Raw genomic sequence first — 15,662 nt, 5'->3', positions numbered from 1 at the left:
GACGTTGCCCACATACGTGAGGCCGACAACGGCAAGCCCTATCACCACCACCACCACCTCGACATAGTCAAGCGAATCCCGGTGCCGGCTGTGCTGTCTGGGGTTTTTCCTGGGTTTTCCTCAGACGCTTTCAGACATATGTCGGCACAGTTCCCGTAGAAGTCGGCCCAGGACGCACATTTCCCCAGGGCGTCAGTCGTGACGTTGCCCACATACGTGAGGCCGACAACGGCAAGCCCCACAGTCAAGCGCAAGTGGTCGGTATATTATTAAAATAGGTGTTTGCAATTTCTCGACACAGAGCAATTCATAAACCGATCAATAAAAGGAAAAACGGACTCCACTTCCCGGTTTCCTTTTATCTCTCTGCTTCTGAATTGTTTGTGTGCTGCAGGGAGGCAGTTTTTGCGGTTGTCGTGCCCAACTTTAGGTGCACTTCTTATGTTCTTGTGGTGCTGTTCTGGAAAGATTTTTCTTAAATCTTAGGTTCTATTTTGGAAGAACCAGGTGCAGCTGATCCAGGTCCCATCCAAGAGCACTCCCTACCACCACCCTATCCAGAAGGCAGTATGTCCACAAAGTTATAGCTGTTTGTGCAAGACTGTTATATGATAGGAAAAAATGAAACCATATGCTATAGCATAGGTTATGTAGTGTGTTACTCATTTGTTACAGCCATAATTTTGGATGGACTACCCCTGGAGCCCTTGGCACCATACCTAAGAGTAGGCCAGTGTGGTTTTCTTTATACCCTAGTGCCTGTGTGCATGGAGGTAAAGATGAGACAGGCCGTAAAGCACAAGAGTACACAGAAAGTCGTAGCAACATCTACATTAGGTACTATTTCCTGAGGCTTGGTTTGTCAAGTTCGTCATGTAACTAAAGAGAATTAAATTTCCAGGTACTCAAACACGCTTCTCGGTGCTAAGCAGGAGCACACAAACAGAACAGCACCTTCCACTGGACACATTACGTCACCTGAGGCCGTCACAAAGTGCCACTGAGGGTGCAAGTGATGACATGGTATTGGAAGGCCCCCTAGCTCTCCAAGAGCCTCTACCCGAGTACAGGAAACAGAAGCAGCAGCAGCAGAAGACCCAGGGGAATCTCCCTTGCTGATATCTGCCAATCCTCGAGAAGACGAAGAAGAAGGATGGGATACCACCTTAGAATCTCTGTGGTATGTTATATTATGGTAACCGAGCCTTCTAGACCGCCATAGTCATATTATAGTTATATGAAACGGTGCTCTGTGTCCTGTTGTGCTCCATACAATTACTTTTAGTCATTTTTTATGTATTTAGAAGTATGTTTTGGTTTTTACACTGCTGTGTCCATTGAGAAAGTAAACAGAAAACTCACTGTTTGCTTATGATGTGTCTGTGTCCTGGTACTCCATCCACGTTCTGTACATAGACCCTTTTGTGACTGTGTCCTTATGGTAACATATACTTCTTCATGCCCCCACACAATAAATATAATTAGGAAGGTGCCCACCTGAAGAGCAATGCTCTGATCTATAGATATTGCATAGAAACCAGGAATGGCTAATTGGTGATCACTGTGTACTTTGTTCCCTTCGTAGTATGCTGGACCCAAAGGACACAACAGTTCACCTGTCGGAGCTAACGGAAACCTCCGGGAACGAAGAGTGAGTTCTGTTTTTATCGAGCTTGTGACCTTGTACAAACTCTGCTTGCCAACTGATGTCACGAACTCTGCTTTCTAGTGATGAACCTGCAAGCTCCTCACGGCCACAGCACTCCAAGTCTCACATAGTGCACCTAGCGTAAGTTTTGGACATGTAAACAAAGGCTCACATGGGTGAATATTATGCATTCCTCTTACAGACCAAGTGATGATGAACGGCTGTTCCTCGTAGCGGAATCTAGCCTACGGGAACTGCTGTCATCTTCTCTTGTTGTGATGACAACGACCTCTCCACAGAAATCACACTGATAGGTACATGGATAAAGGCCACAACAGATTGTAGCAGATGTTGTCAGCGGCGTACGTGGTCCAGCCAGCCTTGGATTGGAAGCAGGCCCTTGGGCAACATACTCGTTTGCTCGTCCATTCTATTTTCTGGAGTGAACATCGCAAAAACATTCCGGATGTTTGAAGCGCTGAAGGTGGCGACACTATCAATGTCGCAGTACTACAGGACACAGAGAGAGGTCCTTCTTCCTGCTGTCAATCATGTAAGTACTATGCTCACATTGAATAACATACAAAGATGTCACTACTGCAAGGAATAAAAGAAAAACAAGCAAAACAAGGCGTCCCGTCTAGTTTTTAAGATCCTGTTTCTTTACATATTTACAGGTCTACCAGGCTAAACAAAAGGAAATCCTGGATCTGCTGCAAGCTAAAGCCACTCATTGTTGCCGGTGACGGGAGATGTGACTCCCCAGGCACACGGCACTCTATGGCACCTACACGCTGCTTGAGACGTCTATAAACCGGATTAACTTCACTTTGAATTGGTCAAGGTATTAGTTTTTTGTTTGCAGTAGCTGCTACAAAACCACCTACTATTTTCACAGCCTTTAAACAATGGTTGCTGCAAGGTCACTGTGGAGCATGGTAACTTTGTGTCCATAACTGATAATCAATCTGCTACAAAGCTAGCAATGCTACACTAGTTCCATTGAATAGTTCCATAAGAAGTATGGAATAGCCTAAGGAACGATGCGTTATGGGTCAGTTGAGTAAATTACATCATGTAAGCAACCAAAACTCCACGGTACAATAATGAAATACATGAACTGTCATCATCTGAGCGTTTGGGTTTACGTATAGTTACGATTTCTATTCTATGGAATAGGCAACAGAGGTCTCAAGTAGCAATGCCATGGAGAAAAATGGGCTGCAGAGGTGCTTGGCATTTCTTGAATGGAATGACATGATGGTAGACACCCTTAATCACAGGCCGTCACACGGCATCAAGGCTATGATGAGGGACTCCTGCCCCCATATTAAACATCGCTTTGATGTTTGGCATGTCGTCAAAGGTATCAAATGTAACAGTGCCTCTGATTGCTTGGTAATACACCTATTTAAATTTTTAATTTTGCAGGGATAAAGAAAAAGCTCATAGCACTGAGTCGCTCAGCCAAGCATCAGGTAGTTCGCCTCTGGATCGACAGCCTTGTTCGCCATGCTTAGTGGTGCCCAAAGACATGTGGAGAAGACGGCAACCTATGCTTGCAAATGGATGTCGGCACTCAACCACATCGTGGACATCCATGAGCAAGACGATCCTGCCTATCCAGTGTGCTACCACGGTGCTACTTCAGAGCCCACGGGAATGGCTTAGAGAAGGTAAGCTTATTGCGGTAGTGACCTGTGTTATATGCGAACACTATATGTTCTGCCAAAAATGAAGCCTCCTCCAGCGATTCAAACATAACTGAAACTGAACTTCACGATTTTTTTCTTGTAGACAGCGAAACATACAGGAAAGTCGTGGACATCAAAAGGCCCCTGCACTCTTGAAAGGATGTCCCACTGCCTGTCCTCACGGCACCAGTCCATATGGCCTGGAAGCATTCCCACAGTGTCCTCATCCATTTTGTTCCCAAATCTCATTCATTCAGTGATGAGGCAATGTAAGGCATGGTACAGAGCAACAGGATGCATGCTGACCATACGTATAGAACCTCATTGTGCCTAATATATACATTTTCGTATAATAGGACACAGTTAGCAGTGATGCACTACAACGAGAATGCTGACAGGGTCCAATCGAAAAGGAAGGGTCGAAACAGTATCGACTGAAGCCCTCAAAAGTCAAGAAGGCTTGGGTTGCTGTACCACTCAAGGAGGACGCTACGTAAATGGTACAGACTGATACAACATTGTCTTTGGCATGCAGGGTCGCATTATGCGAGATACACATTTCGTACAGGAGTGAGAGAAAAAGTCTGTTAGGTGTAGGCAACTCGATGATGCTCTCCAAAACGAATACACACACTGGGGTAAAAACAGAGAAATGTAGTTCTGGGAATGTTAGTAGGAAACAGTCTATTTCTTCAGAGGTTAGTTGAAAATGTTCAATTTCCTCAACTTGCTTTCCCTTTCCCCAAGAGTGTATATATTTACGTGGGATGTAAAACAAAACTGTAGCTGTGCGCGAGACTCGTGTCTGTGTTCAATCAACACCTCATTGAACTTGCTCACAGACTATGTTCAAGACTAACAACAGAGGTCCTCAGCCGTGTTGAAAGACACCAAACGGAACCTCCAGTTGTGGAAGCGCAGCCAACCATGGTCGGCATCTTATGGGGAAAAACCCTCTTTAGTGGAGGCTGTGAAGCGGCATCAACAAGGTACTTGTGTGTATGATGATTTTTGCTGAGAGACCTAGCTTGTGCATAGGAGCTACATCCTAGCTTGTAGGATTACATTAGGATTTGCCAGAAAAGTGCTTTCTTCATCCAGGTTCAAGAAGTAAAGAGCACGGAAGAATCCACTGACATCTCACAGCTACGTGCCAGGAGAAAAGAACCCGAAGGAAGAAAACCAAAAACAAAGAAAAAAGGGCCCTTTTCAGGGCCACCCAAATGCTTGCGCAGAGACTGACGCAGCGTTGAGATGAAGCCCTTGTTTTCTCCTTCAAAATGCTTAACATTATTGCTGCTGGTTAAATGTAAAATGATGTACCTACCTCCAAACATTAAGCTGCTTGTTCTACGAGGCACCATCACATAGGCATTGGTCAAAGTTGCTGTTCTGTGAGCTGTGATGGGAAGTGCTATGGATAGTATAGAGGGCTCTTACTCTAAGGGGAAGTGCAGTGTTCGAGCAGTGGGGGCTGAGGCATGGGGGATCATTTCAGGATGTCCTAGCCCTACCAAAATTTAACACATGGGTGCACACAGTGATCTATCCAGATCCGTCCCCTACCCCCCCCCCCCCCTAATTTTTGGCAACACCTTCAGTTTGTTTCCTCTCTACCACTATTACAAAGTAACTGCACGCCAATTGTTTTGCACCCCCCCCCCCCGCCAGCTTGCTGGATGAACTATACTTGTTATGCTTTTGGGAACGCTAAGTGCAGGTGGAACTTGTCTCACCCATGTTAATTACCTGGTGTTCATGAAACCTTCCAGAAATGTAAAGAGCACCAAATTGTACATTTCATTGCCTTACGAGGGTGCATTGCAGTTGAAGCCCTTACAAATGTGTTTGTGTGTTTGCTTTTTTCTTTTTTTATGTTTGGAATGCCAAACATTAATTATGTGTCTTATCTCTCTTTTTTTTTTCCAGCTCGCCACTTCAGATGCCAAGGGACATTGCCAGTGTTGGCAGGGAAATTAAGGAAATCACTCCTGATCACTGTATGTGCAAATAATAAATATCTAAGCATAGAGGGGTTGGATGTGGACCTATGTAATGGCTCTTGATTGGACAACACTCAGTCAACACTTAAGATTTCTTCACATTTGCATAACCAATCTGCTGTCATCATAACTATTATAATGATTAGACAAGAGGCAGTGCTCTGCAGTTGGGAAGTTAGGGAGTTGCAAGCCATATTCAAACAATGTTGCTAAAAAAATATGGATCAATGACAGGTATCGAAATTTGTTTTGGTGTGTGACAGGCAGAACAATCTTCATGGGAATGACAACATCCCAGACGTATGTATCACTTACTATGATAACGAAGTGTAGCAACCTTAGTGAAGCTATCACATGTTAACTGAAATTATTTGACATGCTATGCCCCTTACATGCTATAATCTATAATACTGTCACCGATAAGAACCATGGCACTCACATTAAAACATAACAGCCACCCATGACCGGGTATTTTATTGCTCCTGCATATTTCTTGCAGTTCTCTGGAGATTACTATCGCAACACAGATTCTGTTTCTCACCTCTCAATTAGAAATAGCACAAATTTATTATGTCATAGGTGTGTACAGGAATTGTGGTACAATGATAATTATAATATATGATGATGATGCCTTGATAGGACTGGGATTGGAAAACGTTGGTGAATCATGTGGACCACACACCCGGGTATCCGTCGTCTGTTCCTGCGTTCAAGGTAGCCCCAAACCCATCTTGTAAACACACAATAAGTGGTGAACCTGAGGCAGCTGTAAAAAGAATGGGCACATCTAAAAAATGTAGTACAGTAATTTTCCTAACAACCATTCTAACATCAAAACCTCCTAACCAGGCCCTTGAGTTGCACAGCTGGTTGGGGTCTTTGTAAATTTCATGGGACATTCGTCTTGTGCAAACAACAGGACGGCGACGAGGAAAACAAAGATTGCTCGACGTACCTGTTCTCTCGTGGGTTCAGTAGGCGAAGCCGTGTGATCGTCACGGCAATACTGAGTTGCACACACCACCAGAAGTTCTGACCGGTGCAGATATCTTAGAATAGAGCGTGGCTGCTTGATACACAGCCGCTGTCAATGCACAATTCTGCCACTTTGCCAACAGCACTGCAGCACAGTACACATGCGGTTCTGGGGAGCACAGACGCCGCACAAACACCTGAATTGTTTTCGCGTCAGTGAAGGCCATATTGAGGCACTACATCATGAACTTAACCTAAACCCCTGATCCTGAGGCTCGTTCGGTTGCGCTAACGCACATGCGGCACGTAACACCAGCGACTTGCAGAGGAAGCGGATCCGTCGAATATGGGCCGTCATCAAACATGTATATTCGTCACGGGAGCTATTACTAAAGGCATTTGAACAGCACGATTCACCACCTTCGCATTCCGAGTCCGGCATCTCCGTATGTGTTTTCGCCTCCCTGACCTTGCTCATGCAAGCTGCAAGCCGCGGGGGTCTCCTCTGGCTCGCCGCGTTCTTATTGGTCAGATTCCATGTGACGTTGCTAAAGATTCTCAGCAGGAAGTTCCCCTTGACGCCCACCATCCGTCGTCTGCTATTGCGCCGCATACTCACGAATTACCGCAAAAAGTATTCCGTTCGATCGGATGGGACTTTCGGAGTCATGGCAGTGAAGGACGGGGAATCTCATTTCACTGTGGTTTCGGAATCGATCTGTGGTCGATGCGACTGTCCCTTTAAAGCTCAGCTCCGCCGATTTTCGACTGCGACAGAATGGAGCCATGCTTGGGCTGTGCGTTCGTTTCCGCACAGGGAGTATACATGTGAAAAATTTTCACCCATTTGTTTGTAGTTTTTAAGAAAACAATTTAAATTTTCCTGGCACGGCGGTCCTGTGGTCGGCAAACCCTGACCAATCCCGGCTTCGTCCTGGCTTAGCCGCGCTCATGGCTTGGCTAACGCCAAATCGTCGATGCGATGGCGGAGATCAATGGACGAAGGTGAATGTTTTGGGTGCGTTCCGTGATAATTGCTGTCGTTAATAGTCTCAAAGATAGTTTTGCCGGTCTTCTTTAACAAGCCTTACAGGATGGCCTCGTTGTGCAACGACGGCCGTCGTGAGCGGACATTCTGTGCCCGTACTGTGCTTCATGCTACCGACAAGACCTAACACCTAACGTGTGACGTACACTTACGCATTCTCAATAGCTTTGGCAGCGCACTATGCGCGGACTTGCTGCGCGTGCAGAAAGCACCACCAAAGCTATTGAGAACGAGAACGTGCTCGAAGACGAAGTATTCCTTAAAAGAAACATGATAAAAACGGTGCGGTGGTCCCCGATAGCTCGTGACAGCTGTTTCAGCACGATACAGCGGCCATGACGGAGTGTAAACACAAACTGGTTGCCAGGCAGTGCTGGCTTAGGTGTGGCTATCCAATCCGCGCAGTTCCAAGTATGACGTCACAAGTGGAACCGCCGCCCGGTAGTTTTCCTCAAATTTCTCACGAAGGAGTAAGGAAATTTGGAAAGCAATGTGCGTTTATGAATGAAGTTGGGACCACGGTTCTGAATATCACAACGTCTTCATACTTTCGGAAACAGCAGCGGAGCTGCACTTTAAGGAATTGATTCTTAAAAATTTATTGGTGTAACCCCCCCGTGAGTCGACGCCCAATCACTCGCCAACCCGAATGAGGCTATTGTTTTGCACATAATAGAGAACGTTGATGATGATGATGATGATGATTGGGAGTTTAATGGCGCATGACAACAAAGATCATAAATGCGCCAATAAACTGAGGTATGATTGAGACAGTGGTGATGTTATGAATATTTAAGAGTAAACACGATGACTAATAAAAGATGAGTGTATACGTGTAAGACTACAGAAGGCTAATAACGCCAACGTCTCTCAGGAAATCAAAGACGCTTCTAAAAGGACGAGAGCCTCGTCACCAAGCAATAGGGCTGGTGAAGAGGTAAGAAGTATTTATAAAATTCTTTGAAGTGATATTTGCGATGGGTTTCATGATGTGTGCATGTGATGAGTATGTGTACAACAGACAGGAGCTGACCACAGTGCGCACATTCAGGGTGGCTCCTCTCCCCGAAGTAAGAACCCGTGTGGTAAGGTAAGTGTGACCTATACGCAACCTCACTCGTAAAGTGCACAACAGGCGGTTTTCCAGCCGGTCTCCTGTATCCTGAATTTGAGGTTTAATTAAGTGGAGCTTGTTATTTGTTTGTGTGTTCCAAAATGCTTGCCACATTCTGTGCAGTGATTTCTTGATTGTCAATCTCATATCTTGCACGGACATATCAAAAGGTGTGATGTCATTTTGGAGAGCAGCTGCAGCTGCTTGATCTGCCAACTCATTTCCTTTGATGCCTACATGGCTGGGCACCCAGCATAGCATGAGAGCGTATCCCTTCGTTCTTATCAGACTGGCTAAAGATCTCGCTCGCTGCACAAGAAAGTTTTTGTTACGTGCTGATTACAGATTGCATTAATGGAGCTCAAGGAGTCTGTATATATAACCGAAGACTTTATGCAATTTGAAGGATGTAGTTGAGCGCCAAGATGATGCGTAAACCTCGGCAGTGAAAATCGATGCAGAGGTTTTTATACGATGAGACCTTGTTTGCGTGCCACAAATCATGGCACAACTCACACCGCACTAGACTTGGACCCGTCTGTGTAAATCTCAGTATGGTTATCAAAACTGTCTTTCAAGTGTGCAAACTCTTCTTGAAGTACAGAAGAGGCAGTGTCTTGTTTCTTTGTATTTTGCAAGGAAGTGTCATTATCATTGAGGTGGTTCCCAGGGTGGGATCTTCCTGCTACACTCTACAACTTGTAGGGTCACAGGATGAGAAACCATGACAATCAAACTCTGATGCAATTCGTAAAGAGAATGGAGGGACAACAGAGGGCTTGTTAATAAACAGCTGTTTAAACGTGTGTGCTTGACGCAAGATGAGGCATGGATTTAGGGGTAGGGCTACGTATTCTAAGTGCGTACGACGTACCGAGGTAAGAACCGCCGTCTTTGCAAGGAGCATTCCTTCGATTCAACATAACAGACTTGTACTGGGGACGTTCGGAGGGCGCCAAGCACAAGCCTGAGCCCCTGGTGATTGACAGGGTCCAGGGCATTCACCACCGACTCGCGAGCAGAGCCGTAGACAAATGACCCATAATCAAGTTTTGAGCGAATACAAGCAGTATACACTTTGTGCAGTGTTTCCTGGTCTGCACCCCAAGACCGTGTGAGAAATGATTTTTAGAATGTTAGTGACTTGACACACTTTATCTTTAGGTTTTGGACATGAGCCTTGAAGGTCAGCTTGAGTCAAAAGTGATGCCAAGAAATTTGGCTTCTGTTGAACAAGGATATCTTGTCGGTTAAGCTGGAGTGTAGGTGGGTAAAACAGTCCTCTAATCCTAGAGAATGTACACACACAGTTTTCTACCGCTGAAAATTTAAATCCCATTTGATGAAGACCACTTGGCCATATTGTTGATGGCACCTGCATCTGTCGTTCGCATATTGACAGGTTCCGTGGAGCAACAAGATATTTGAATGTCATCCACGTACAAGGAGAAAGATATGGAGGGTGGGATGACATTGGTCACTGAGTTGATTTTCACAATAAATAAGACAACACTGAGAACGGATCCCTGCGGGACACCATTCTCTTGTACGAAGGGGCGGGATAGAGCGGTTCCCAGTCGCACTCTGAAGGATCTGTGCTGGAGGAAGTTTGAAATGCATTTAAGGAGTCTGCCCTTCACGCCAAAAGAGTAAAGATCCTGCAGAATACCGTGTCGCCACGCGGTGTCATACGCTTTCTCTAAATCAAAGAAAACGGATAAGCAATGTTGTCTTCTGACGAAGGCTTCACGGATAGTGGTTTCTAGCCGAACAAGGTGATCCATAGTGGAACACCCCGTTCGAAAACCACATTGAAATTCAGAAAGGCAATTATTTTCTTCCAGATGATGAACCAGCCGGTTATTGACCATTCGCTCAAACGTCTTCCCAATACAACTCGTAAGGGCGATAGGTCTGTAACTGGCTGGATTGGATGCTTCCTTTTTTGGCTTGAGAAGGGGAATGACAGTCGCAGTCTTCCATAATAATGGTAGTGTTCCCTCTGCCCAAATGCGGTTAAAGAAAAGGAGCAACATTTTTTTAGAGTCATCAGACAGGTGGCACAGCATGGAGTAGGTTACTCTGTCTGGGCCCGGGGCAGTGGCTTTAGCAGCGAATAGAGATCGCTGAAGCTCCACCATCGTGAACGGCTGATTGTATACGTACTCATCGCCACCACTCATTGGAATTTTTCGTTTCTCAGCGTTTGTTTTTACTCTAAGAAATTCGGGACTGTAATGGGATGAATCAGAGATGCGTTCAAAATGTTGTCCGAGCGCATCCGCCTGTTCTTGTAGGCTTCCGCACACCTGCCCATTGACTTCTAAAAGAGGGATTGTATAACTGCGGTGTTCTCCTCTGATTTTGCCAAGTCTGTCCCACACCACTTTGGATGGGGTACTGTGAGATAGGGAAGACACGAAGTTGTGCCAAGATGACCGCTTTGCTTGTTTCCGCGTCCATCTGGCCTTGGCTCTCGCCTTTTTAAACAAAAGAAGATTTTGTGATGTGGGGTACCTCCGAAATGTACCCCACGCACGATTTTGAAGTTTACGAGTTTCCTTGCACTCGCTGTTCCACCATGGCTTCGGTCGTTTCGGTAGACGACCGGAAGTCTGGGGGATGGATTGTGTTGCTGCATCGAGGATGACGTTGGTAATTACATTGTTGGCCTCTTCAATCGTCATCCTCTCCACAGGGATTAACGACAGGTCACATTTTTTGGAGAAAGCATTCCAGTCGGCATGTTGGAACTTCCATCTAGGGGGCATGCTGTTAGACTATTGACTGCACACATATATTTCAGGGCCACTGGAAAGTGATCACTACCAAGTGGGTTTTCTCCACGCTCCATTCTAAATCTTGATATAGAGATGGACTGCAAAGAGATAAATCTAAGACCGAGAAAGACTGACTTGAACAGTGGACGTACGTCGGTGCTCCTGTATTTAAAAGACAGATGGAGGTTGATAACAAGACCCTTTCTAACATTTTCCCTCGGCTGTCGCTCTTGCACTGCCCCAAAGCAGATTGTGGGCATTAAAGTCGCCTAAGAGTATAAATGGAGTTGGAAGTTGGCTGATTAAGTGTTCTATATCCCTCTGTGCAAAACTTCCTGATGGTGGCAAATAGACCGAGCAGATGGTGACAATTCTGTCCAGACACATCTGCACGGCTACGGCTTCCAAATCTGTAACCAAGTGGACCTCTTTGGACGGAACAGTTCCTCGTGTGACGATAGCCACACCGCCAGATGCGCGAGTGGCGTCTATTCGATCTCTTCGAAATAGATTGTGTCTACGAATTGGATTTGGTGTGTGTGTGTTTAAATATGTTTCTTGGAGGCAGAAACATGCTGCATTGTACTTGTCGAAGAGATCGTTAATGTCGTCTAAGTTAGAAAGTAAACCACGGCAGTTCCACTGGAGAAAGTGGTTCATAACGGTCACACTAAAAAGAGGAAAAGAAAGCGTAGCACTTGGTGAAACCGACTAGGAAAGACTTGTACCATTTAGGGGGGGTTGGACCCTTCGCGGGGGTTGTTTCTGTTGGTCATTCCCTTTGAAACCCCTTCCTCGTCCTTTTTCTCGTTTTTCCTTCCCTTGTGAAGGAATGCTGGGAAGGCTCGACGATGACTTCTGCGACATGCAGTCGTCATCGTCGACCTCCATACTTTGGGTGCCTTTTTGGGAAGGGGCTTTTACGACCCCGTCCCAAACTGACGGTGTGCCATCGACCTTAGAGGAGGCCGTGGACACCTCTTCCTGACCAGTTGGCACGTTGGTCAGGGAGGAGGAACGCGACACTTGCGCATCCTCATGTTTTTTGGGGGGAGTGTGGGGTGGAGGCTCCAGAGTCTGGGTCCCCACGGATACACTGAGCGGTGCCACTCCCCCTTTGCACCGACTCAGCGAAACTTTTTCCTTTTTTCGGAACTCCAACTGTGCTCTAGCTGCCTTGTAGCTCGCATTTTGTTCTTTTTTTTATTTTCAAGATTTCCTTTTCGTCCTGGAATTTTGGGCAACTTCTTGAGTAGGCCGGGTGATTGCCGTGGCAGTTAGAACAACAAAAACTGTTTTTGCAAGATTCTGGTGTGTGTTCCTTCCCGTCGCCAGCACACTTCGGGCAGACTAGGTGCCCACGACACACTTGCGAATGGTGCCCAAAACGCTGGCACTTGAAACATCTGCGTGGGTTGGGTATGTAGTGGCGCACAGGGCAGTTTACATAGCCTGCTTTCAACTCGGAGGGAAGACTGTGAAGTTGGAATGAAAGAACAAGATGTCTGGTGGGGATCTCTTTGTTGTCCCTACGAATAACAATCCGCTTTGCGCTCACGACACCCTGATCTCTCAAACCCTCTTCGATCTCCGATTCGGAGCACAAAAGTAGCTCATCACAGGAGATTACCCCCTTTACTGTATTCAAAGTGCGGTGTGCTGTCACTGAGATCGGGATCTCACCAACCAGCCTCATCGACAACAAACCCGAACTCTGTTGACTGGTCTCAACCTCGATCTGGATCTCTCCACTTCTCAACTTTTTGGCCTTGTATGTTTTTCCAATCACGTGTTCAAGAGATTTAGCGACGATGAAGGGAGATACCTTATCAAGTGACTTTGTTTCATCATCAGACTTCATTATCAGGATTTTCGGGTACCATGGTTCTTTGTTTTTCTCAAAGAGATGCATGGCTTGAACCTCGTTGCGGCCCCTCTTTCGAGGCCGATCATGTCTTAAGGGAGGGAATTGATTGGAATCCATGAAAGATAGTTGTACATTCGGTGCAGATGGTGTGCCAGCCACCATCGACCCCAACAAGGGAACATGCTACGCATGCTAGCACTTGCCACTGCACGATACCCAAGTGCAGTTTCTAGGAGATAGAAAGAACTGCCCAAGGTTGACCCTAGCCGCCAAAGAAGGTGAAGGGAAGAAATGGAGAGCGAGAAGGAGAGAAAAGGGAAGGTGATGAAAAGAGAGATGGCAACTAGCTGAATAATCCTGGCCGGGCCTTCCAGGACCACCCGACTATGGGAAGCAGGGGCCAAAGCGGTGTGTTGCTTTCCCGGAGGGGCCCCGAAGGGTCCTAAACAACCTCCGGGTCCACTCAACCGCCAGGATCCCCCCTTTCCCCAGACACGGGAGAGCCACGCACAGCTATACGTGGGGGTCTCCCTCCTGCGGCGACCCTACCGTTTGTGCAGGAGGGGGCTACTGCGGCTGCTGCCGGGCGATGGGGGCGCCAAGTTCCCGACGCCGGGAATAGAGAACGTATAAAGTAGACCGTTGGTAGAAGCACTATGTCTACCGGACGCGAAATTCCGTAACGTAGGCTAGTTTACGCATAGGAGAATGCGCTGCATCGCTATTGGTTGGCGCTGCGGCAGCCTGAAAACCTGCGGGAGCCAGAAACGGACGCAGCCGCTACCACGGTCAACATGGCGGCCAATGTATGCTTATTGCGAAGGGCAGGTGCAAGGAGCAAATAAAGTGGTAGATGAACTACTACTCTTAGTGCAGTGTTGCAGTGGTGAAAGTTCTGTGGCCAGCCTTGGTTCGTGTGGCGTTTCGCGTTCTTTGGTGTGTATTTTAAGCTCGCATGGACCAAGTACGATCAGTAGATGCACCCAAGTGTCAGTAAACTCAACGGCCGCGTCGCACGCAAGAAATTCTGAAATTCGTTGCGTTTTTCTTAATTGCACTTCTCGCTTCTGGCCTCTGTTGAGGCAGGTAGTAGAACCACCACCCAGTCAACACACATGGTTGACAGAATGTAAAATCCACGTTGAATATCGTTGAACAATGTGAAACGTGAATTGAGAACATGAATTTCACCGCAGATTTTACGTAAAATTTCAACGTGCGAATTGTAATGCAGGAATTCAACGCTGGTTCAACACTCATATACCAGCAGTGGAATGGAGCACGTTATGACAGCGTTGATACTTACGCTGCAATTTAACGTAACTGAAAACGTAGAACGAACAACGTTGTTTCTGCACAAGTTTTACTTCAGGATTTCACATGCAAACTGCACACGTAGAAATCACGTTAGTTTATCATACGTAAAGCAACTGCATTATCCAATCCAATCCCATCCAGGATCCAATTCAAGTCAGTTCCTTTCAAAGCGAGAATCGGGGAAGCCGCACCAGACGCCATTCTCCTCAGATCGTAACCGCCATTAACTGATGCTGGCGTTTCAAGTTTATTCTTTTTTGCGGCTCCTTCTTCTGTGTTTCGTGGCTTGTTTTGGTTTCGAACCGGGGTTGTGCTGGTGACTGTGATATCGGTAAGCACAGGTTTCACTCGCACTGCTGGATATACGAATCGGTTATGACGGTTACGGCGGCCTCTCTACTACCAGGAAGCTGGCTCAGAGATTATCGCCGCTGCTAGGAAGTCCAGTGTGTGCGTTTTATGAGTGATTCGTAGAAAGCGCAGGTATGTGCACGTCGGATTTCTGTTCATAATTGTGTTTACATTTGTCGAGTGTGCAAATAGGGTCACTATTACATGGTGGGCTCCGAATTGTTTTTCAGCGTTGTTGGCCGTTTCAAATTCGTGTGATAATTATCGTCACTTGTATTTCAGGACAGAGAGCGATGCGTGAAAGAAAGGCAGATGTTGAGCAAATGGCGAGCCTGTACACAGATGTAACGTAATTTTTGTCTTGGCTGTTCGAATTGATCTTTTGCTTTGTTTGTGTTCACTTTTACGCAGGCGTAGTCGCAAAGAAAAAAGACAGCCTGGATGCCGAAACGACGTGGCTTCCCGCGAGGTTCTAGTGCATTTCAACAATTAGAACGGTCAGTTAACTGCCTTTATTGTTCACAAGAGAGAGTATTGAAAAATGTAGCAGTGCTAATCAAATGTAAGGAGAATAAAACCTTACGGCAAGCATATTCTTGTGTCATTATTTACGACTATTATCAGGACATTATGCCTATTTGTGAAATAAAAGCATCGAGAAATAACATGTATCAATAATAATTAAAAATGTAGTTACGTGTAATTTGCATTTTCATCGCATGTCAATTATATGTTGTCAGTTTGCTGTTGATTATTCCACTTTTTCAACATTGGTATACGTTGAATTCACGCGTAAACTACGTTTCAGTAACGTGGAATATGCGTTCTGGTCGCTGTTAATTTAACCCGTTTCTGGCTGTGACAT

General features: G+C 46.1%; 1 long non-coding RNA gene across 1 annotated transcript; it reads left to right on the top strand.

The window, feature by feature from the left end:
- Positions 1 to 516: 516 nt before the first annotated feature.
- LOC135383577 (uncharacterized) lies at positions 517 to 2,031 on the top strand. Its single transcript, XR_010419945.1, has 6 exons — positions 517 to 567; positions 676 to 837; positions 902 to 1,180; positions 1,586 to 1,651; positions 1,730 to 1,789; positions 1,851 to 2,031. It is a non-coding gene; the product is annotated as an uncharacterized LOC135383577 (long non-coding RNA).
- The last annotated feature ends 13,631 nt before the right edge of the window (positions 2,032 to 15,662 follow it).

Source organism: Ornithodoros turicata, chromosome 2, assembly GCF_037126465.1.
Source record: "Ornithodoros turicata isolate Travis chromosome 2, ASM3712646v1, whole genome shotgun sequence".
Taxonomy (NCBI): Eukaryota; Metazoa; Arthropoda; class Arachnida; order Ixodida; family Argasidae; genus Ornithodoros; species Ornithodoros turicata.
The sequence above is the reverse complement of the archived record's forward strand: the minus strand, read 5'-3'. Positions and strand labels throughout refer to the sequence as shown.